We start from the raw sequence: 24,204 nt of genomic DNA, 5'->3' as shown, positions 1-24,204 counted from the left end.
CATCTAAAAAACAAAGCAACAGAGCCTAGGGCACTTCCACTTATGGTCCTATAGCTTAGGGAATTTAAAATCAAAAAGACACAGCCACCCCAAAGTTTGGAACGGCTCTGTTTACAAGAACCTCGTTTACAGTACAAGTTCAACATCGCAGAAAGTGAAAAATGGATAAAAAAAGTTGTGGTATTTACTTACAAAGCAATATCACTCAGCAATGAAATCTGTGTCATCAGGCCATTAGCAGCACAATGAGTGGATTCAGGTATGATGATTCTAACTGAAATAAGTCACACAGAAAAAGAAACATCATAAGATATCAGTAATACACGGTATGTAAACTTGGCTACACAGGAACTGAATTACAGAACAGAACAGGGTCTCAAATTTAGAAAACCAACTTATGCTTGCTTAAGGGTAAAGGTGAGTTGGGGTGCTGCATAAAACCAGAGATTGAAATGAGCACAGATAAAGTTCCTTAAGCCAAATATGGAATAGACAAGAGCTACTCGTTGCTCAACGAAATGGACTCAACACCGCATATTAAACGCCTAAGAATGTACCTGACTAGTAAGTATCTTAAAAGCTATGGATTGCTATGTCTCCGAAAGAAAATCAAGCATGTGTACAGGGGCATAAACGCAGCAGTGATAGGATTGGAGAGGTTCGGTGAGCAAATGAAGACCCTTTGAAGTCATATTGCATGGTACCCATTCCAAGGGTTTCACATACCCAGGTTTAAGGTATTCTTCCTTCAGCTAAAACATGCATGTGGAACCCAGAGTATTATCAACCATGTGATCGGGAGACGTGTTCAAATATGTCTCAGTTTTCGTACCCTGGTACTCGGGTGCAACATTCCAGACGCTTTACTAACACTCTCCCGACTTGGAGAGTCAGTCCCTTTAACCTCCTGTTTGGCCCAGTTTGGAATTTCTGCGGAAGATGAACAGGAATAGCGAGCACCAATGAGAGACTAGCTGGAGGTGTCTGGATGGGCAAATTTAACTCTCATTTCCCACCAGGAAGAGGAATTAACCAAAGGCTCAGCGTGCCGTGCCGGAACCAGATTAGGGCCTGAAGCCATCCTGCGGTGTTTCGGCCAGCTCACAAGAAAGCGAGTTGAAGAAAGGAACTCAGGCGCACTGTAATTCACAAACCTGCAGAGTTATAAATGACAGCTATCGTCCAAAAATATACTGAAGTAAGGCTGCCTAGTGGACTTGAAAGCGGGGCAGAATTACAGGAAACTGATTTCAGGAGGTAGACTGGAATTGCATTGAAAGCATAGGAAAAGAGGCAGAACGTCCACAATGATGCACTTGGCCAAAAAGGGCGTATGCGTTTTTTCCTGAATATATTCAGGAAAAAACGCATACGCCCTTTTTGGCCAACCAAGCAAGCTTGCAAAGGAAATCTGCACTACAATGAAGTCTCACTTCCCCCTGGTCAAAAGGGCCATCTGAAAAAATTGTAAAATCCAGAAAGACAGGACAGACCATGGAGAACTGGGAGCCTTGTTATGCTGATGGGCGGGATGTAAATTGCCAACAACCACTCGGGAGAAGTGTATGGTGTTTCCTGAAACATCTAAAAAACAAAGCAACAGAGCCTAGGGCACTTCCACTTATGGTCCTATAGCTTAGGGAAATTAAAATCAAAAAGACACAGCCACCCCAAAGTTTGGAACGGCTCTGTTTACAAGAACCTCGTTTACAGTACAAGTTCAACATCGCAGAAAGTGAAAAATGGATAAAGAAGTTGTGGTATTTACTTACAAAGCAATATCACTCAGCAATGAAATCTGTGTCATCAGGCCCTTAGCAGCACAATGAGTGGATTCAGGTATGATGATTCTAACTGAAATAAGTCACACAGAAAAAGAAACATCATAAGATATCAGTAATACACGGAATGGAAACTTGGCTACACAGGAACTGAATTACAGAACAGAACAGGGTCTCAAATTTAGAAAACCAACTTATGCTTGCTTAAGGGTAAAGGTGAGTTGGGGTGCTGCATAAAACCAGAGATTGAAATGAGCACAGATAAAGTTCCTTAAGTCAAATATGGAATAGACAAGAGCTACTCCTTGCTCAACGAAATGGACTCAACACCGCATATTAAACGCCTAAGAATGTACCTGACTAGTAAGTATCTTAAAACCTATAGATTGCTATGTCTCCGAAAGAGAATCAAGCATGTGTACAGGGACATAAGCGCAGCAGTGATAGGATTGGAGAGGTTCGGTGAGCAACTGAAGAACCTTTGAAGTCATATTGCATGGTACCCATTACACGGGTTTCAACTACCCAGGTTTTAGGTATTCTTCCTTCAGCTAAAACATGCATGTGGAACCCAAAGTATGATCAACCATGTGATCGGGAGACATGTTCAAATATGTCTCAGTTTTCCTCCCCTGGTACTCGGGTGCAACATTCCAGACGCTTTACTAACACTCTCCCCACTTGGAGAGTCAGCGCCTTTAACCTCCTGTTTGGCCCAGTTTGCAATTTCTGCGGAAGATGAACAGGAATAGCGAGAACCAATGAGAGGCTAGCTGGAAGTGTCTGGACGGGCAAATTTAACTCTCATTTCCCACCAGGAGGAGGAAATAACCAAAGGCTCAGCGTGCCGTGCCAGAACATGATTAGGGCCTGAAGCCATCCTGCGGTGTTGCGGCCAGGTCACAAGAAAGCGAGTTGAAGAAAGGAGCTCAGGGGCACTGTAATTCACAAACCTGCAGAGTTATAAATGACAGCTATCGTCCAAAAATATACTGAAGTAAGGCTGCCAAGAGGACTTGAAAGCGGGGCAGAATTGCAGGAAACCGATTTCAGGAGGTAGACTGGAATTGCATTGAAAGCATAGGAAAAGAGGCAGAACGTCCACAATGATGCACTTGGCCAAAAAGGGCGTATGCGTTTTTTCCTGAATATATTCAGGAAAAAACGCATACGCCCTTTTTGGCCAACCAAGCAAGCTTGCAAAGGAAATCTGCACTACAATGAAGTCTCACTTCCCCCCGGTCAAAAGGGCCATCTGAAAAAAGTGTAAAATCCAGAAAGGCAGGACAGGCCATGGAGAACTGGGAGCCTTGTTATGCTGATGGGCGGGATGTAAATTGCCAACAACCACTCGGGAGAAGTGTATGGTGTTTCCTGAAACATCTAAAAAACAAAGTAACAGAGCCTAGGGCACTTCCACTTATGGTCCTATAGCTTACGGAATTTAAAATCAAAAAGACACAGCCACCCCAAAGTTTGGAACGGCTCTGTTTACAAGAACCTCGTTTACAGTACAAGTTCAACATCGCAGAAAGTGAAAAATGGATAAAAAAAGTTGTGGTGTTTACTTACAAAGCAATATCACTCAGCAATGAAATCTGTGTCATCAGGCCATTAGCAGCACAATGAGTGGATTCAGGTATGATGATTCTAACTGAAATAAGTCACACAGAAAAAGAAACATCATAAGATATCAGTAATACACGGTATGTAAACTTGGCTACACAGGAACTGAATTACAGAACAGAACAGGGTCTCAAATTTAGAAAACCAACTTATGCTTGCTTAAGGGTAAAGGTGAGTTGGGGTGCTGCATAAAACCAGAGATTGAAATGAGCACAGATAAAGTTCCTTAAGCCAAATATGGAATAGACAAGAGCTACTCCTTGCTCAACGAAATGGACTCAACACCGCATATTAAACGCCTAAGAATGTACCTGACTAGTAAGTATCTTAAAAGCTATGGATTGCTATGTCTCCGAAAGAAAATCAAGCATGTGTACAGGGGCATAAACGCAGCAGTGATAGGATTGGAGAGGTTCGGTGAGCAAATGAAGACCCTTTGAAGTCATATTGCATGGTACCCATTCCAAGGGTTTCACATACCCAGGTTTAAGGTATTCTTCCTTCAGCTAAAACATGCATGTGGAACCCAGAGTATTATCAACCATGTGATCGGGAGACGTGTTCAAATATGTCTCAGTTTTCGTACCCTGGTACTCGGGTGCAACATTCCAGATGCTTTACTAACACTCTCCCGACTTGGAGAGTCAGTCCCTTTAACCTCCTGTTTGGCCCAGTTTGCAATTTCTGCGGAAGATGAACAGGAATAGCGAGTACCAATGAGAGACTAGCTGGAGGTGTCTGGATGGGCAAATTTAACTCTCATTTCCCACCAGGAAGAGGAATTAACCAAAGGCTCAGCGTGCCGTGCCGGAACCAGATTAGGGCCTGAAGCCATCCTGCGGTGTTTCGGCCAGCTCACAAGAAAGCGAGTTGAAGAAAGGAACTCAGGCGCACTGTAATTCACAAACCTGCAGAGTTATAAATGACAGCTATCGTCCAAAAATATACTGAAGTAAGGCTGCCTAGAGGACTTGAAAGCGGGGCAGAATTACAGGAAACTGATTTCAGGAGGTAGACTGGAATTGCATTGAAAGCATAGGAAAAGAGGCAGAACGTCCACAATGATGCACTTGGCCAAAAAGGGCATATGCGTTTTTTCCTGAATATATTCAGGAAAAAACGCATACGCCCTTTTTGGCCAACCAAGCAAGCTTGCAAAGGAAATCTGCATTACAATGAAGTCTCACTTCCCCCCGGTCAAAAGGGCCATCTGAAAAATGTGTAAAATCCAGAAAGACAGGACAGGCCATGGAGAACTGGGAGCCTTGTTATGCTGATGGGCGGGATGTAAATTGCCAACAACCACTCGGGAGAAGTGTATGGTGTTTCCTGAAACATCTAAAAAACAAAGCAACAGAGCCTAGGGCACTTCCACTTATGGTCCTATAGCTTAGGGAAATTAAAATCAAAAAGACACAGCCACCCCAAAGTTTGGAACGGCTCTGTTTACAAGAACCTCGTTTACAGTACAAGTTCAACATCGCAGAAAGTGAAAAATGGATAAAGAAGTTGTGGTATTTACTTACAAAGCAATATCACTCAGCAATGAAATCTGTGTCATCAGGCCCTTAGCAGCACAATGAGTGGATTCAGGTATGATGATTCTAACTGAAATAAGTCACACAGAAAAAGAAACATCATAAGATATCAGTAATACACGGAATGGAAACTTGGCTACACAGGAACTGAATTACAGAACAGAACAGGGTCTCAAATTTAGAAAACCAACTTATGCTTGCTTAAGGGTAAAGGTGAGTTGGGGTGCTGCATAAAACCAGAGATTGAAATGAGCACAGATAAAGTTCCTTAAGCCAAATATGGAATAGACAAGAGCTACTCCTTGCTCAACGAAATGGACTCAAAACCGCATATTAAACGCCTAAGAATGTACCTGACTAGTAAGTATCTTAAAACTTATAGATTGCTATCTCTCCAAAAGAGAATCAAGCATGTGTACAGGGGCATAAACGCAGCAGTGATAGGATTGGAGAGGTTCGGTGAGCAAATGAAGACCCTTTGAAGTCATATTGCATGGTACCCATTCCACGGGTTTCAACTACCCAGTTTTTAGGTATTCTTCCTTCAGCTAAAACATGCATGTGGAACCCAGAGTATGATCAACCGTGTGATTGGAAGACGTGTTCAAATATGTCTCAGTTTTCCTCCCCTGGTACTCGGGTGCAACATTCCAGACGCTTTACTAACACTCTCCCCACTTGGAGAGTCAGCGCCTTTAACCTCCTGTTTGGCACAGTTTGCAATTTCTGCGGAAGATGAACAGGATTAGCGAGAACCAATGAGAGGCTAGCTGGAGGTGTCTGGACGGGCAACTTTAACTCTCATTTCCCACCAGGAAGAGGAAATAACCAAAGGCTCAGCGTGCCGTACCGGAACCAGATTAGGGCCTGAAGCCATCCTGCGGTGTTGCGGCCAGCTCACAAGAAAACGAGTTGAAGAAAGGAGCTCAGGGGCACTGTAATTCACAAACCTGCAGAGTTATAAATGACAGCTATCGTCCAAAAATAGACTGAAGTAAGGCTGCCAAGCAGACTTGAAAGTGGGGCAGAATTGTAGGAAACCGATTTCAGGAGGTAGACTGGAATTGCATTGAAAGCATAGGAAAAGAGGCAGAACGTCCACAATGATGCACTTGGCCAAAAAGGGCGTATGTGTTTTTTCCTGAATATATTCAGGAAAAAACGCATACGCCCTTTTTGGCCAACCAAGCAAGCTTGCAAAGGAAATCTGCACTACAGTGAAGTCTCACTTCCCCCCGGTCAAAAGGGCCATCTGAAAAAAGTGTAAAATCCAGAAAGGCAGGACAGGCCATGGAGAACTGGGAGCCTTGTTATGCTGATGGGCGGGATGTAAATTGCCAACAGACACTTGGGAGAAGTGTATGGTGTTTCCTGAAACATCTAAAAAACAAAGCAACAGAACCTAGGGCACTTCCACTTATGGTCCTATAGCTTAGGGAAATTAAAATCAAAAAGACACAGCCACCCCAAAGTTTGGAACGGCTCTGTTTACAAGAACCTCGTTTACAGTACAAGTTCAACATCGCAGAAAGTGAAAAATGGATAAAGAAGTTGTGGTATTTACTTACAAAGCAATATCACTCAGCAATGAAATCTGTGTCATCAGGCCCTTAGCAGCACAATGAGTGGATTCAGGTATGATGATTCTAACTGAAATAAGTCACACAGAAAAAGAAACATCATAAGATATCAGTAATACACGGAATGGAAACTTGGCTACACAGGAACTGAATTACAGAACAGAACAGGGTCTCAAATTTAGAAAACCAACTTATGCTTGCTTAAGGGGAAAGGTGAGTTGGGGTGCTGCATAAAACCAGAGATTGAAATGAGCACAGATAAAGTTCCTTAAGCCAAATATGGAATAGACAAGAGCTACTCCTTGCTCAACGAAATGGACTCAACACCGCATATTAAACGCCTAAGAATGTACCTGACTAGTAAATATCTTAAAACCTATGGATTGCTATGTCTCCGAAAGAGAATCAAGCATGTGTACAGGTGCATAAACGCAGCAGTGATAGGATTGGAGAGGTTCGGTGAGCAAATGAAGACCCTTTGAACTCATATTGCATGGTACCCATTCCACGGGTTTCAACTACCCAGGTTTAAGGTATTCTTCCTTCAGCTAAAACATGCATGTGGAACCTAGAGTATGATCAACCATGTGATCGGGAGACGTGTTCAAATATGTCTCAGTTTTCGTACCCTGGTACTCGGGTGCAACATTCCAGAAGCTTTACTAACACTCTCCCCACTTGGAGAGTCAGTCCCTTTAACCTCCTGTTTGGCCCAGTTTGCAATTTCTGCGGAAGATGAACAGGAATAGCGAGAACCAATGAGAGGCTAGCTGGAGGTGTCTGGACGGGCAAATTTAACTCTCATTTCCCACCAGGAAGAGGAATTAACCAAAGGCTCAGCGTGCCGTGCCGGAACCAGATTAGGGCCTGAAGCCATCCTGCGGTGTTGCGGCCAGCTCAAAAGAAAGCGAGTTGAAGAAAGGAGCTCAGGGGCACTGTAATTCACAAACCTGCAGAGTTATAAATGACAGCTATTGTCCAAAAATATACTGAAGTAAGGCTGCCAAGAGGACTTGAAAGCGGGGCAGAATTGCAGGAAACCGATTTCAGGAGGTAGACTGGAATTGCATTGAAAGCATAGGAAAAGAGGCAGAACGTCCACAATGATGCACTTGGCCAAAAAGGGCGTATGCGTTTTTTCCTGAATATATTCAGGAAAAAACGCATACGCCCTTTTTGGCCAACAAAGCAAGCTTGCAAAGGAAATCTGCACTACAATGAAGTCTCACTTCCCCCCGGTCAAAAGGGGCATCTGAAAAAAGTGTAAAATCCAGAAAGGCAGGACAGGCCATGGAGAACTGGGAGCCATGTTATGCTGATGGGCGGGATGTAAATTGCCAACAGACACTCGGGAGAAGTGTATGGTGTTTCCTGAAACATCTAAAAAACAAAGCAACAGAACCTAGGGCACTTCTACTTATGGTCCTATAGCTTAGGGAAATTAAAATCAAAAAGACACAGCCACCCCAAAATTTGGGACGACTCTGTTTACAAGAACCTCGTTTACAGTACAAGTTCAACATCGCAGAAAGTGAAAAATGGATAAAGAAGTTGTGGTATTTACTTACAAAGCAATATCACTCAGCAATGAAATCTATGTCATCAGGTCCTTAGCATCACAATGAGTGGATTCAGGTATGATGATTCTAACTGAAATAAGTCACACAGAAAAAGAAACATCATAAGATATCAGTAATACACGGAATGTAAACTTGGCTACACAGGAACTGAATTACAGAACAGAACAGGGTCTCAAATTTAGAAAACCAACTTATGCTTGCTTAAGGGGAAAGGTGAGTTGGGGTGCTGCATAAAACCAGAGATAGAAATGAGCACAGATAAAGTTCCTTAAGTCAAATATGGAATAGACAAGAGCTACTCCTTGTTCAACGAAATGGACTCAACACCGCATATTAAACGCCTAAGAATGTACCTGACTAGTAAGTATCGTAAAACCTATGGATTGCTATGTCTCCGAAAGAGAATCAAGCATGTGTACAGGGGCATAAACGCAGCAGTGATAGGATTGGACAGGTTCGGTGAGCAAATGAAGACCCTTTGAAGTCATATTGCATGGTACCCATTACACGGGTCTCAACTCTCCAGGTTTAAGGTATTCTTCCTTCAGCTAAAACATGCATGTGGAACCCAAGTATGATCAACCATGTGAACGGGAGACGTGTTCAAATATGTCTCAGTTTTCCTCCCCTGGTACTCGGGTGCAACATTCCAGACGCTTTACTAACACTCTCCCCACTTGGAGAGTCAGCGCCTTTAACCTCCTGTTTGGCGCAGTTTGCAATTTCTGCGGAAGATGAACAGGAATAGCGAGAACCAATGAGAGACTAGCTGGAGGTGTCTGGACGGGCAAATTTAACTCTCATTTCCCACCAGGAAGAGGAATTAACCAAAGGCTCAGCGTGCCTTGCCAGAACCAGATTAGGGCCTGAAGCCATCCTGCGGTGTTGCGGCCAGGTCACAAGAAAGCGAGTTGAAGAAAGGAGCTCAGGGGCACTGTAATTCACAAACCTGCAGAGTTATAAATGACAGCTATCGTCCAAAAATATACTGAAGTAAGGCTGCCAAGAGGACTCGAAAGCGGGGCAGAATTGCAGGAAACCGATTTCAGGAGGTAGACTGGAATTGCATTTCAAGCATAGGAAAAGAGGCAGAACGTCCACAGTGATGCACTTGGCCAAAAAGGGCGTATGCGTTTTTTCCTGAATATATTCAGGAAAAAACGCATACGCACTTTTTGGCCAACCAAGCAAGCTTGCAAAGGAAATCTGCACTACAATGAAGTGTCACTTCCCCCCGGTCAAAAGGGCCATCTGAAAAAAGTGTAAAATCCAGAAAGGCAGGACAGGCCGTGGAGAACTGGGAGCCTTGTTATGCTGATGGGCGGGATGTAAATTGCCAACAGCCACTCCGGAGAAGTGTATGGTGTTTTCTGAAACATCTAAAAAACAAAGCAACAGAGCCTAGTGCACTTCCACTTATGGTCCTATAGCTTAGGGAAATTAAAATCAAAAAGACACAGCCACCTCAAAGTTTGGGACGCCTCTGTTTACAAGCACCTCGTTTACCGTACAAGTTCAATATCACAGAAAGTGAAAAATGGATAAAGAAGTTGTGGTACTCATGTACAATGCAATATCACTCAGCAATGAAATCTATGTCACCAGGCCCGTAGCAGCATAATGAGTGGATTCGAGTATGGTGATTCTAACTGAAATAAGTCACACAGAAAAAGAAACATCAAAAAATATCACTAATACACGTAATGTAAACTTGGCTACAGAGGTACTGAATTACAGAACAGAACAGGGTCTCAAATTTAGAAAACCAACTTATGCTTGCTTAAGGGGAAAGGTGAGTTGGGGTGCTGCATAAAACCAGAGATTGAAATGAGCACAGATAAAGTTCCTTAAGCCAAATATGGAATAGACAAGAGCTACTCCTTGCTCAACGAAATGGACTCCACACCCCATATTAAACGCCTAAGTATATACCTGACTAGTAAGTATCTTAAAACCTAGGGATTGCTATGTCTCCAAAAGAGAATGAAGCGTGTGTACAAGGGTCATAAACACAGCAGTGATAGGATTGGAGAGATTCGGTGAGCAAATGAAGACCCTTTGAAGTCATACTGCATGGTACCCGTTACACACGTCTCAACTCTCCAGGTTTAAGGTATTCTTCCTTCAGCTAAAACATGCATGTGGAACCCAGAGGATGATCAACCGTGTGATCGGGAGACGTGTTCAAATATGTCTCAGTTTTCGTCCCCTGGTACTCGGGTGCAACATTCCAGACGCTTTACTAACACTCTCCCGACTTGGAGAGTCAGTCCCTTTAACATCCTGTTTGGCCCAGTTTGCAATTTCTGCGGAAGATGAACAGGAATAACGAGAACCAATGAGAGGCTAGCTGGAGGTGTCTGGACGGGCAAATTTAACTCTCATTTCCCACCAGGAAGCGGAATTAACCAAAGGCTCAACGTGCCGTGCCGGATCCAGATTAGGGCCTGAAGCCATCCTGCGGTGTTGCGGCCAGGTCACAAGAAAGCGAGTTGAAGAAAGGAGCTCAGGGGCACTGTAATTCACAAACCTGCAGAGTTATAAATGACAGCTATCGTCCAAAAATATACTGAAGTAAGGCTGCCAAGAGGACTTGAAAGCGGGGCAGAATTGCAGGAAACCGATTTCAGGAGGTAGACTGGAATTGCATTGAAAGCATAGGAAAAGAGGCAGAACGTCCACAATGATGCACTTGGCCAAAAAGGGCGTATGCGTTTTTTCCTGAATATATTCAGGAAAAAACGCATACGCCCTTTTTGGCCAACCAAGCAAGCTTGCAAAGGAAATCTGCACTACAATGAAGTCTCACTTCCCCCCGGTCAAAAGGGCCATCTGAAAAAAGTGTAAAATCCAGAAAGGCAGGACAGGCCATGGAGAACTGGGAGCCTTGTTATGCTGATGGGCGGGATGTAAATTGCCAACAGACACTCCGGAGAAGTGTATGGTGTTTCCTGAAACATCTAAAAAACAAAGCAACAGAGCCTAGGGCACTGCCACTTATGGTCCTATAGCTTAGGGAAATTAAAATCAAATAGACACAGCCACCCCAAATTTTGGGACAACTCTGTTTACAAGAACCTCGTTTACAGTACAAGTTCAACATCGCAGAAAGTGAAAAATGGATAAAGAAGTTGTGGTATTTACTTACAATGCAGTATCACTCAGCAATGAAATCTATGTCATCAGGCCCGTAGCAGCATAATGAGTGGATTCAGGTAAGATGATTCTAACTGAAATAAGTCACACAGAAAAAGAAACATCATAAGATATCACTAATACACGGAATGTAAACTTGGCTACACAGGAACTGAATTACAGAACAGAACAGGGTCTCAAATTTAGAAAACCATCTTATGCTTGCTTAAGGCTAAAGGTGAGTTGGGGTGCTGCATAAAACCAGAGATTGAAATGAGCACAGATAAAGTTCCTTAAGTCAAATATGGAATAGAAAAGAGCTACTGCTTGTTCAACGAAATGGACTCAACACCGCATATTAAACGCCTAAGAATGTACCTGACTAGTAAGTATCTTAAAACCTATGGATTGCTACGTCTCCAAAAGAGAATCAAGCATGTGTACAGGGGCGTAAACGCAGCAGTGATAGGATTGGAGAGGTTCGGTGAGCAAATGAAGACCCTTTGAAGTCATATTGCATGGTACCCATTACACGGGTCTTAACTCTCCAGGTTTAAGGTATTCTTCCTTCAGCTAAAACATGCATGTGGTCCCCAAGTATGATCAACCATGTGAACGGGAGACGTGTTCAAATATGGCTCAGTTTTCCTCCCCTGGTACTCGGGTGCAACATTCCAGACGCTTTACTAACACTCTCCCCACTTGGAGAGTCAGCGCCTTTAACCTCCTGTTTGGCCCAGTTTGCAATATCTGCAGAAGATGAACAGGAATAGCGAGAACCAATGAGAGACTAGCTGGAGGTGTCTGGACGGGCAAATTTAACTCTCATTTCCCACCAGGAAGAGGAAATAACCAAAGGCTCAGCGTGCCATGCCAGAACCAGATTAGGGCCTGAAGCCATCCTGCGGTGTTGCAGCCAGGTCACAAGAAAGCGCGTTGAAGAAAGGAGCTCAGGGGCACTGTAATTCACAAACCTGCAGAGTTATAAATGACAGCTATCGTCCAAAAATAGACTGAAGTAAGGCTGCCAAGAGGACTTGAAAGCGGGGCAGAATTGCAGGAAACCGATTTCAGGAGGTAGACTGGAATTGCATTGAAAGCATAGGAAAAGAGGCAGAACGTCCACAATGATGCACTTGGCCAAAAAGGGCGTATGCGTTTTTTCCTGAATATATTCAGGAAAAAACGCATACGCCCATTTTGGCCAAGCAAGCAAGCTTGCAAAGGAAATCTGCACTACAATGAAGTCTCAATTCCCCCCGGTCAAAAGGGCCATCTGAAAAAAGTGTAAAATCCAGAAAGGCAGGACAGGCCATGGAGAACTGGGAGCCTTGTTATGCTGATGGGCGGGATGTAAATTGCCAACAGACACTAGGGAGAAGTGTATGCTGTTTCCTGAAACATCTAAAAAACAAAGCAACAGAGCCTAGGGCACTTCCACTTATGGTCCTATAGCTTAGGGAAATTAAAATCAAAAAGACACAGCCACCCCAAAGTTTGGAACGGCTCTGTTTACAAGAACCTCGTTTACAGTACAAGTTCAACATCGCAGAAAGCGAAAAATGGATAAAGAAGTTGTGGTATTTACTTACAAAGCAATATCACTCAGCAATGAAATCTGTGTCATCAGGCCCTTAGCAGCACAATGAGTGGATTCAGGTATGATGAGTCTAACTAAAATAAGTCACACAGAAAAAGAAACATCATAAGATATCAGTAATACACGGAATGGAAACTTGGCTACACAGGAACTGAATTACAGAACAGAACAGGGTCTCAAATTTAGAAAACCAACTTATGCTTGCTTAAGGGTAAAGGTGAGTTGGGGTGCTGCATAAAACCAGAGATTGAAATGAGCACAGATAAAGTTCCTTAAGCCAAATATGGAATAGACAAGAGCTACTCCTTGCTCAACGAAATGGACTCAACACCGCATATTAAACGCCTAAGAATGTACCTGACTAGTAAGTATCTTAAAACCTATGGATTGCTATGTCTCCGAAAGAGAATCAAGCACGTGTACAGGGGCATAAACGCAGCAGTGATAGGATTGGAGAGGTTCGGTGAGCAAATGAAGACCCTTTGAAGTCATATTGCATGGTACCCATTCCACGGGTTTCAACTACCCAGGTTTTAGGTATTCTTCCTTCAGCTAAAACATGCATGTGGAACCCAGAGTATGATCAACCATGTGATCGGGAGACGTGTTCAAATATGTCTCAGTTTTCGTACCCTGGTACTCGGGTGCAACATTCCAGACGCTTTACTAACACTCTCCCGACTTGGAGAGTCAGTCCCTTTAACCTCCTGTTTGGCCCAGTTTGCAATTTCTGTGGAAGATGAATAGGAATAGCGAGAACCAATGAGAGACTAGCTGGAGGTGTCTGGACGGGCAAATTTAACTCTCATTTCCCACCAGGAAGAGGAAATAACCAAAGGCTCAGCGTGCCGTACCGGAACCAGATTAGGGCCTGAAGCCATCCTGCGGTGTTGCGGCCAGCTCAAAAGAAAGCGAGTTGAAGAAAGGAGCTCAGGGGCACTGTAATTCACAAACCTGCAGAGTTATAAATGACAGCTATCGTCCAAAAATAGACTGAAGTAAGGCTGCCAAGAGGACTTGAAAGCGGGGCAGAATTGCAGGAACCCGATTTCAGGAGGTAGACTGGAATTGCATTGAAAGCATAGGAAAAGAGGCAGAACGTCCACAATGATGCACTTGGCCAAAAAGGGCGTATGCGTTTTTTCCTGAATATATTCAGGAACAAACGCATACGCCCTTTTTGGCCAACCAAGCAAACTTGCAAAGGAAATCTGCACTACAATGAAGTCTCACTTCTCCCCGGTCAAAATGGCCATCTGAAAAAAGTGTAAAATCCAGAAAGGCAGGACAGGCCATGGAGAACTGGGAGCCTTGTTATGCTGATGGGCGGGATGTAAATTGCCAACAGACACTCAGGAGAAGTGTATGGTGTTTCCTGAAACATCTAAAAAACAAAGCAACAGAGCCTAGGGCACTTCCACTTATGGTCCTATAGCTTAGGGAAATTAAAATAAAAAAACACAGCCACCCCAAATTTTGGGACGCCTCCATTTACAAGAACCTCGTTTACCATACAAGTTCAATATCACAGAAAGTGAAAAATGGATAAAGAACTTGTGGTACTTACGTACAATGCAGTATCACTCAGCAATGAAATCTATGTCATCAGGCCCGTAGCAGCATAATGAGTGGATTCAGGTACAATGATTCTAACTGAAATAAGTCACACAGAAAAAGAAACATCATAAGATATCACTAATACACGGAATGTAAACTTGGCTACACAGGAACTGCATTCCAAAACAGAACAGGGTCTCAAATTTAGAAAACCAACTTATGCTTGCTTAAGGGTAAAGGTGAGTTGGGGTGCTGCATAAAACCAGAGATTGAAATGAGCACAGATAAAGTTCCTTAAGCCAAATATGGAATAGACAAGAGCTACTCCTTGCTCAACGAAATGGACTCAAAACCCCATATTAAACGCCTAAGAATGTACCTGACTAATAAGTATCTTAAAACCTATGGAGTGCTATGTCTCCAAAAGAGAATCAAGCGTGTGTACAGGGGCATAAACGCAGCAGTCATAGGATTGGAGAGGTTCGGTGAGCAAATGAAGACCCTTTGAAGTCATATTGCATGGTACGCATTACACGGGTCTCAACTCTCAAGGTTTAAGGTATTCTTCCTTCAGCTAAAACATGCATGTGGAACCCAGAGTATGATCAACCATGTGATCGGGAGACGTGTTCAAATATGTCTCAGTTTTCGTACCCTGGTACTCGGGTGCAACATTCCAGACGCTTTACTAACACTCTCCCGACTTGGAGAGTCAGTCCCTTTAACCTCCTGTTTAGCCCAGTTTGCAATTTCTGCGGAAGATGAACAGGAATAGCGAGAACCAATGAGAGACTAGCTGGAGGTGTCTGAACGGGCAAATTTAACTCTCATTTCCCACCAGGAAGAGGAATTAACCAAAGGCTCAGCGTGCCGTGCCAGAACCAGATTAGGGCCTGAAGCCATCCTGCGGTGTTGCGGCCAGCTCACAAGAAAGCGAGTTGAAGAAAGGAGCTCAGGGGCACTGTAATTCACAAACCTGCAGAGTTATAAATGACAGCTATCGTCCAAAAATAGACTGAAGTAAGGCTGCCAAGAGGACTTGAAAGCGGGGCAGAATTGCAGGAAACCGATTTCAGGAGGTAGACTGGAATTGCATTGAAAGCATAGGAAAAGAGGCAGAACGTCCACAATGATGCACTTGGCCAAAAAGGGCGTATGCGTTTTTTCCTGAATATATTCAGGAAAAAACGCATACGTCCTTTTTGGCCAACCAAGCAAGCTTGCAAAGGAAATCTGCACTACAATGAAGTCTCACTTCCCCCCGGTCAAAAGGGCCATCTGAAAAAAGTGTAAAATCCAGAAAGGCAGGACAGGCCATGGAGAACTGGGAGCCTTGTTATGCTGATGGGCGGGATGTAAATTGCCAACAACCACTCGGGAGAAGTGTATGGTGTTTCCTGAAACATCTAAAAAACAATGCAACAGAACCTAGGGCACTTCCACTTATGGTCCTATAGCTTAGGGAAATTAAAATCAAAAAGACACAGCCACCCCAAAGTTTGGAACGGCTCTGTTTACAAGAACCTCGTTTACAGTACAAGTTCAACATCGCAGAAAGTGAAAAATGGATAAAGAAGTTGTGGTATTTACTTAGAAAGCAATATCACTCAGCAATGAAATCTGTGTCATCAGCCCCTTAGCAGCACAATGAGTGGATTCAGGTATGATGATTCTAACTGAAATAAGTCACACAGAAAAGGAAACATCATAAGATATCAGTAATGCACGGAATGTAAACTTGGCTACACAGGAACTGAATTATAGAACAGAACAGGGTCTCAAATTTAGAAAACCAACTTATGCTTGCTTAAGGGTAAAGGTGAGTTGGGGTGCTGCATAAAACCAGAGATTGAAATGAGCACAGATAAAGTTCCTTAATCCAAATATGGAATAGACAAGAGCTACTCCTTGCTCAATGAAATGGACTCAACACCGCATATTAAACGCCTAAGAATGTACCTGACTAGTAAGTATCTTAAAACCTATGGATTGCTATGTCTCCGAAAGAGAATCAAGCATGTGTACAGGGGCATAAACGCAGCAGTGATAGGATTGGAGAGGTTCGGTGAGCAAATGAAGACCCTTTGAAGTCATATTGCATGGTACCCATTACACGGGTCTTAACTCTCCAGGTTTAAGGTATTCTTCCTTCAGCTAAAACCTGCATGTGGAACCCAGAGTATGATCAACCATGTGATCGGGAGACGTGTTCAAATATGTCTCAGTTTTCGTACCCTGGTACTCGGGTGCAACATTCCAGACGCTTTACTAACACTCTCCCGACTTGGAGAGTCAGTCCCTTTAACCTCCTGTTTGGCCCAGTTTGCAATTTCTGTGGAAGATGAATAGGAATAGCGAGAACCAATGAGAGACTAGCTGGAGGTGTCTGGACGGGCAAATTTAACTCTCATTTCCCACCAGGAAGAGGAATTAACCAAAGGCTCAGCGTGCCGTGCCAGAACCAGATTAGGGCCTGAAGCCATCCTGCGGTGTTGCGGCCAGCTCACAAGAAAGCGAGTTGAAGAAAGGAGCTCAGGGGCACTGTAATTCACAAACCTGCAGAGTTATAAATGACAGCTATCGTCCAAAAATAGACTGAAGTAAGGCTGCCAAGAGGACTTGAAAGCGGGGCAGAATTGCAGGAAACCGATTTCAGGAGGTAGACTGGAATTGCATTGAAAGCATAGGAAAAGAGGCAGAACGTCCACAATGATGCACTTGGCCAAAAAGGGCGTATGCGTTTTTTCCTGAATATATTCAGGAAAAAACGCATACGCCCTTTTTGGCCAACCAAGCAAGCTTGCAAAGGAAATCTGCACTACAATGAAGTCTCACTTCCCCCCGGTCAAAAGGGCCATCTGAAAAAAGTGTAAAATCCAGAAAGGCAGGACAGGCCATGGAGAACTGGGAGCCTTGTTATGCTGATGGGCGGGATGTAAATTGCCAACAGACACTCGGGACAAGTGTATGGTGTTTCCTGAAACATCTAAAAAACAAAGCAACAGAACCTAGGGCACTTCCACTTATGGTCCTATAGCTTAGGGAAATTAAAACAAAAAAGACACAGCCACCCCAAAGTTTGGGACGCCTCTGTTTACAAGAACCTCGTTTACCGTACAAGTTCAATATCACAGAAAGTGAAAAATGGATAAAGAACTTGTGGTACTTACGTACAATGCAGTATCACTCAGCAATGAAATCTATGTCATCAGGCCCGTAGCAGCATAATGAATGGATTCAGGTACGATGATTCTAACTGAAATAAGTCACACAGAAAAAGAAACATCATAAGATATCACTAATACACAGAATGTAAACTTGGCTACACAGGAACTGAATTCCAAAACAGAACAGGGTCTCAAATTTAGAAAAGCAACTTATGCTTGCTTAAGCGGAAAGGTGAGTTGGGGTGCTGCATAAAACCAGAGATTGCAATGAGCACAGATAAAGTTCCTTAAGCCAAATATGGAATAGACAAGAGCTACTGCTTGCTCAACGAAATGGACTCAACACCGCATATTAAACGCCTAAGAATGTACCTGACTAGTAAGTATCTTAAAAGCTATGGATTGCTATGTCTCCGAAAGAGAATCAAGCATGTGTACAGGGGCATAAACGCAGCAGTGATAGGATTGGAGAGGTTCGGTGAGCAAATGAAGACCCTTTGAAGTCATATTGCATGGTACCCATTCCACGGGTCTCAACTCTGCAGATTCAAAGTATTCTTCTTTCAGCTAAAACATGCATGTGGAACCCAGAGTATGATCAACTGTGTGAACGGGAGACGTGTTCAAATATGTCTCAGTTTTTCTCCCCTGGTACTCGGGTGCAACATTCCAGACGCTTTACTAACACTCTCCCGACTTGGAGAGTCAGTCCCTTTAACCTCCTGTTTGGCCCAGTTTGCAATTTCTGCGGAAGATGAACAGGAATAGCGAGAACCAATGAGAGACTAGCTGGAGGTGTCTGGACGGGCAAATTTAACTCTCATTTCCCACCAGGAAGAGGAATTAACCAAAGGCTCAGCGTGCCGTGCCGGAACCAGATTAGGGCCTGAAGCCATCCTGCGGTGTTGCGGCCAGGTCACAAGAAAGCGAGTTGAAGAAAGGAGCTCAGGGGCACTGTAATTCACAAACCTGCAGAGTTATAAATGACAGCTATCGTCCAAAAATAGACTGAAGTAAGGCTGCCAAGAGGACTTGAAAGCGGGGCAGAATTGCAGGAAACCGATTTCAGGAGGTAGACTGGAATTGCATTGAAAGCATAGGAAAAGAGGCAGAACGTCCACAATGATGCACTTGGCCAAAAAGGGCGTATGCGTTTTTTCCTGAATATATTCAGGAAAAAATTCATACGCACTTTTTGGCCAACCAAGCAAACTTGTAAAGGAAATCTGCACTACAATGAAGTCTCACTTCCCCCCAGTCAAAAGGGCCATCTGAAAAAAGTGTAAAATCCAGAAAGGCAGGACAGGCCATGGAGAACTGGGAGCCTTGTTATGCTGATGGGCGGGATGTAAATTGCCAACAGTCACTCCGGAGAAGTGTATGGTGTTTCCTGAAATATCTAAAAAACAAAGCAACAGAGCCTAGGGCACTTCCACTTATGGTCCTATAGCTTAGGGAAATTAAAATCAAAATGACACAGCCACCCCAAAGTTTGGGACGCCTCTGTTTACAAGAACGTCGTTTACCGTACAAGTTCAATATCACAGAAAGTGAAAAATGGATAAAGAACTTGTGGTACTTACGTACAATGCAGTATCACTCAGCAATGAAATCTATGTCATCAGGCCCGTAGCAGCATAATGAGTGGATTCAGGTACGATGATTCTAACTGAAATAAGTCACACAGAAAAAGAAACATCATAAGATATCACTAATACACGGAATGTAAACTTGGCTACACAGGAACTGAATTCCAAAACAGAACAGGGTCTCAAATTTAGAAAAGCAACTTATGCTTGCTTAAGGGGAAAGGTGAGTTGGGGTGCTGCATAAAACCAGAGATTGAAATGAGCACAGATAAAGTTCCTTAAGCCAAATATGGAATAGACAAGAGCTACTCCTTGCTCAACGAAATGGACTCAACACCCCATATTAAACGCCTAAGAATGTACCTGACTAGTAAGTATCTTAAAACCTATGGATTGCTATGTCTCCAAAAGAGAATCAAGCGTGTGTACAGGGGCATAAACGCAGCAGTGATAGGATTGGAGGGGTTCGGTGAGCAAATGAAGACCCTTTGAAGTCATATTGCATGGTACCCATTCCACGGGTCTCAACTCTGCAGGTTTAAGGTATTCTTCCTTCAGCTAAAACATGCATGTGGAACCCGGAGTATGATCAACCGTGTGAACGGGAGACGTGTTCAAATATGTCTCAGTTTTCCTCCCCTGGTACTCGGGTGCAACATTCCAGACGCTTTACTAACACTCTCCCCACTTGGAGAGTCAGTGCCTTTAACCTCCTGTTTGGCCCAGTTTGCAATTTCTGCGGAAGATGAACAGGAATAGCGAGAACCAATGAGAGACTAGCTGGAGGTGTCTGGACGGGCAAATTTAACTCTCATTTCCCACCAGGAAGAGGAATTAACCAAAGGCTCAGCGTGCCGTGCCGGAACCAGATTAGGGCCTGAAGCCATCCTGCGGTGTTTCGGCCAGCTCACAAGAAAACGAGTTGAAGAAAGGAGCTCAGGGGCACTGTAATTCACAAACCTGCAGAGTTATAAATGACAGCTATCGTCCAAAAATATACTGAAGTAAGGCTGCCAAGAGGACTTGAAAGCGGGGCAGAATTGCAGGAAACCGATTTCAGGAGGTAGACTGGAATTGCATTGAAAGCATAGGAAAAGAGGCAGAACGTCCACAATGATGCACTTGGCCAAAAAGGGCGTATGCGTTTTTTCCTGAATATATTCAGGAAAAAACGCATACGCCCTTTTTGGCCAACCAAGCAAGCTTGCAAAGGAAATCTGCACTACAGTGAAGTCTCACTTCCCCCCAGTCAAAAGGGCCATCTGAAAAAAGTGTAAAATCCAGAAAGGCAGGACAGGCCATGGAGAACTGGGAGCCTTGTTATGCTGATGGGCGGGATGTAAGTTGCCAACAGACACTTGGGAGAAGTGTATGGTGTTTCCTGAAACATCTAAAAAACAAAGCAACAGAGCCTAGGGCACTTCCACTTATGGTCCTATAGATTAGGGAAATTAAAATAAAAAAGACACAGCCACCCCAAAGTTTGGGACGCCTCTGTTTACAAGAACCTCATTTACCGTACAAGTTCAATATCACAGAAAGTGAAAAATGGATAAAGAACTTGTGGTACTTACGTACAAGGCAGTATCACTCAGCAATGAAATCTATGTCATCAGGCCCGTAGCAGCATAATGAGTAGATTCAGGTACGATGATTCTAACTGAAATAAGTCACACAGAAAAAGAAACATCATAAGGTATCACTAATACACAGAATGTAAACTTGGCTACACAGGAACTGAATTCCAAAACAGAACAGGCTCTCAAATTTAGAAAACCAACTTATGCTTCCATAGGGGAAAGGTGAGTTGGGGTGCTGCAAAAAACCAGAGATTGCAATGAGCACAGATAAAGTTCCTTAAGCCAAATATGGAATAGACAAGAGCTACTCCTTGCTCAACGAAATGGACTCAACACCGCATATTAAACGCCTAAGAATGTACCTGACTAGTAAGTATCTTAAAACCTATGGATTGCTATGTCTCCAAAAGAGAATCAAGCATGTGTACAGGGGCATAAACGCAGCAGTGATACGACTGGAGAGGTTCGGTGAGCATATGAAGACCCTTTGAAGTCGTATTGCATGGTACCCATACCAAGGGTCTCAACTCTGCAGGTTTAAGGTATTCTTCCTTCAGGTAAAACATGCATGTGGAACCCAGAGTATGATCAACCGTGTGAACGGGAGACGTGTTCAAATATGTCTCAGTTTTTCTCACCTGGTACTCGGGTGCAACATTCCAGACGCTTTACTAAAACTCTCCCAACTTGGACAGTCAGCGCCTTTAACCTCCTGTTTGGCCCAGTTTGCAATTTCTGCGGAAGATGAACAGGAATAGCGAGAACCAATGAGAGACTAGTTGGAGGTGTCTGGACGGGCAAATTTAACTCTCATTTCCCACCAGGAAGAGGAATTAACCAAAGGCTCAGCGTGCCGTGCCAGAACTAGATTAGGGTCTGAAGCCATCCTGCGGTGTTGCGGCCAGCTCACAAGAAAGCGAGTTGAAGAAAGGAGCTCAGGGGCACTGTAATTCACAAACCTGCAGAGTTATAAATGACAGCTATCGTCCAAAAATAGACTGAAGTAAGGCTGCCAAGAGGACTTGAAAGCGGGGCAGAATTGCAGGAAACCGATTTCAGGAGGTAGACTGGAATTGCATTGAAAGCATAGGAAAAGAGGCAGAACGTCCACAATGATGCACTTGGCCAAAAAGGGCGTATGCATTTTTTCCTGAATATATTCAGGAAAAAACGCATACGCCCTTTTTGGCCAACCAAGCAAGCTTGCAAAGGAAATCTGCACTACAATGAAGTCTCACTTCCCCCCGGTCAAAAGGGCCATCTGAAAAAAGTGTAAAATCCAGAAAGGCAGGACAGGCCATGGAGAACTGGGAGCCTTGTTATGCTGATGGGCGGGATGTAAATTGCCAACAACCACTCGGGAGAAGTGTATGGTGTTTCCTGAAACATCTAAAAAACAAAGCAACAGAACCTAGGGCACTTCCACTTATGGTCCTATAGCTTAGGGAAATTAAAATCAAAAAGACACAGCCACCCCAATGTTTGGAACGGCTCTGTTTACAAGAACCTCGTTTACAGTACAAGTTCAACATCGCAGAAAGTGAAAAATGGATAAAGAAGTTGTGGTATTTACTTACAAAGCAATATCACTCAGCAATGAAATCTGTGTCATCAGGCCCTTAGCATCACAATGAGTGGATTCAGGTATGATGAGTCTAACTGAAATAAGTCACACAGAAAAAGAAACATCATAAGATATCAGTAATACACGGAATGGAAACTTGGCTACACAGGAACTGAATTACAGAACAGAACAGGGTCTCAAATTTAGAAAACCAACTTATGCTTGCTTAAGGGTAAAGGTGAGTTGGGGTGCTGCATAAAACCAGAGATTGAAATGAGCACAGATAAAGTTCCTTAAGCCAAATATGGAATAGACAAGAGCTACTCCTTGCTCAACGAAATGGACTCAACACCGCATATTAAACGCCTAAGAATGTACCTGACTAGTAAGTATCTTAAAACCTATGGATTGCTATGTCTCCGAAAGAGAATCAAGCATGTGTACAGGGGAAAAAACGCAGCAGTGATAGGATTGGAGAGGTTCGGTGAGCAAATGAAGACCCTTTGAAGTCATATTGCATGGTACCCATTCCAAGGGTTTCAACCATCCAGGTTTAAGGTATTCTTCCTTCAGCTAAAACATGCATGTGGAACCTAGAGTATGATCAACCATGTGATCGGGAGACGTGTTCAAATATGTCTCAGTTTTCGTACCCTGGTACTCGGGTGCAACATTCCAGACGCTTTACTAACACTCTCCCGACTTGGACAGTCATTCCCTTTAACCTCCTGTTTGGCCCAGTTTGCAATTTCTGTGGAAGATGAACAGGAATAGCGAGAACCAATGAGAGACTAGCTGGAGGTGTCTGGACGGGCAAATTTAACTCTCATTTCCCACCAGGAAGAGGAATTAACCAAAGGCTCAGTGTGCCGTGCCAGAAACAGATTAGGGCCTGAAGCCATCCTGCGGTGTTGCGGCCAGCTCACAAGAAAGCGAGTTGAAGAAAGGAGCTCAGGGGCACTGTAATTCACAAACCTGCAGAGTTATAAATGACAGCTATCGTCCAAAAATAGACTGAAGTAAGGCTGCCAAGAGGACTTGAAAGCGGGGCAGAATTGCAGGAAACCGATTTCAGGAGGTAGACTGGAATTGCATTGAAAGCATAGGAAAAGAGGCAGAACGTCCACAATGATGCACTTGGCCAAAAAGGGCGTATGCGATTTTTCCTGAATATATTCAGGAAAAACCGCATACGCCCTTTTTGGCCAACCAAGCAAGCTTGCAAAGGAAATCTGCACTACAATGAAGTCTCACTTCCCCCCGGTCAAAAGGGCCATCTGAAAAAAGTGTAAAATCCAGAAAGGCAGGACAGGCCATGGAGAACTGGGAGCCTTGTTATGCTGATGGGCGGGATGTAAATTGCCAACAGACACTCGGGAGAAGTGTATGGTGTTTCCTGAAACATCTAAAAAACAAAGCAACAGAGCCTAGGGCACTTCCACTTATGGTCCTATAGCTTAGGGAAATTAAAATCAAAAAGACACAGCCACCCCAAAGTTTGGAACGGCTCTGTTTACAAGAACCTCGTTTACAGTACAAGTTCAACATCGCAGAAAGTGAAAAATGGATAAAGAAGTTGTGGTATTTACTTACAAAGCAATATCACTCAGCAATGAAATCTATGTCATCAGGCCCGTAGCAGCATAATGAATGGATTCAGGTACAATGATTCTAACTGAAATAAGTCACACAGAAAAAGAAACATCATAAGATATCACTAATACACAGAATGTAAACTTGGCTACACAGGGACTGAATTCCAAAACAGAACAGGGTCTCAAATTTAGAAAAGCAACTTATGCTTGCTTAAGCGGAAAGGTGAGTTGGGGTGCTGCATAAAACCAGAGATTGCAATGAGCACAGATAAAGTTCCTTAAGCCAAATATGGAATAGACAAGAGCTACTGC

General features: G+C 43.6%; 1 long non-coding RNA gene across 11 annotated transcripts in view; it reads right to left on the bottom strand.

Moving 5' to 3' along the window:
• LOC307188336 overlaps positions 1–24,204 on the bottom strand; it is a 1,520,920-nt gene that overhangs the window by 1,068,683 nt on the left and 428,033 nt on the right. The window contains exon 3 of one of the 11 annotated variants that reach the window (XR_013828907.1): positions 11,250–11,331. The exons of the other annotated variants lie outside the window; for them this stretch is intronic. This is a non-coding gene — a long non-coding RNA (uncharacterized lncRNA). The remainder of the gene's footprint in view (positions 1–11,249; positions 11,332–24,204) is intronic. 11 annotated transcript variants of the gene reach the window in all.

The sequence above is a fragment of the Stenella coeruleoalba genome, assembly GCF_951394435.1.
Source record: "Stenella coeruleoalba genome assembly, chromosome: 6".
In the NCBI taxonomy this organism is placed as follows: domain Eukaryota; kingdom Metazoa; phylum Chordata; class Mammalia; order Artiodactyla; family Delphinidae; genus Stenella; species Stenella coeruleoalba.
Note: the sequence above shows the minus strand (reverse complement) of the source record. Positions and strands in the feature narration are given on the sequence as shown.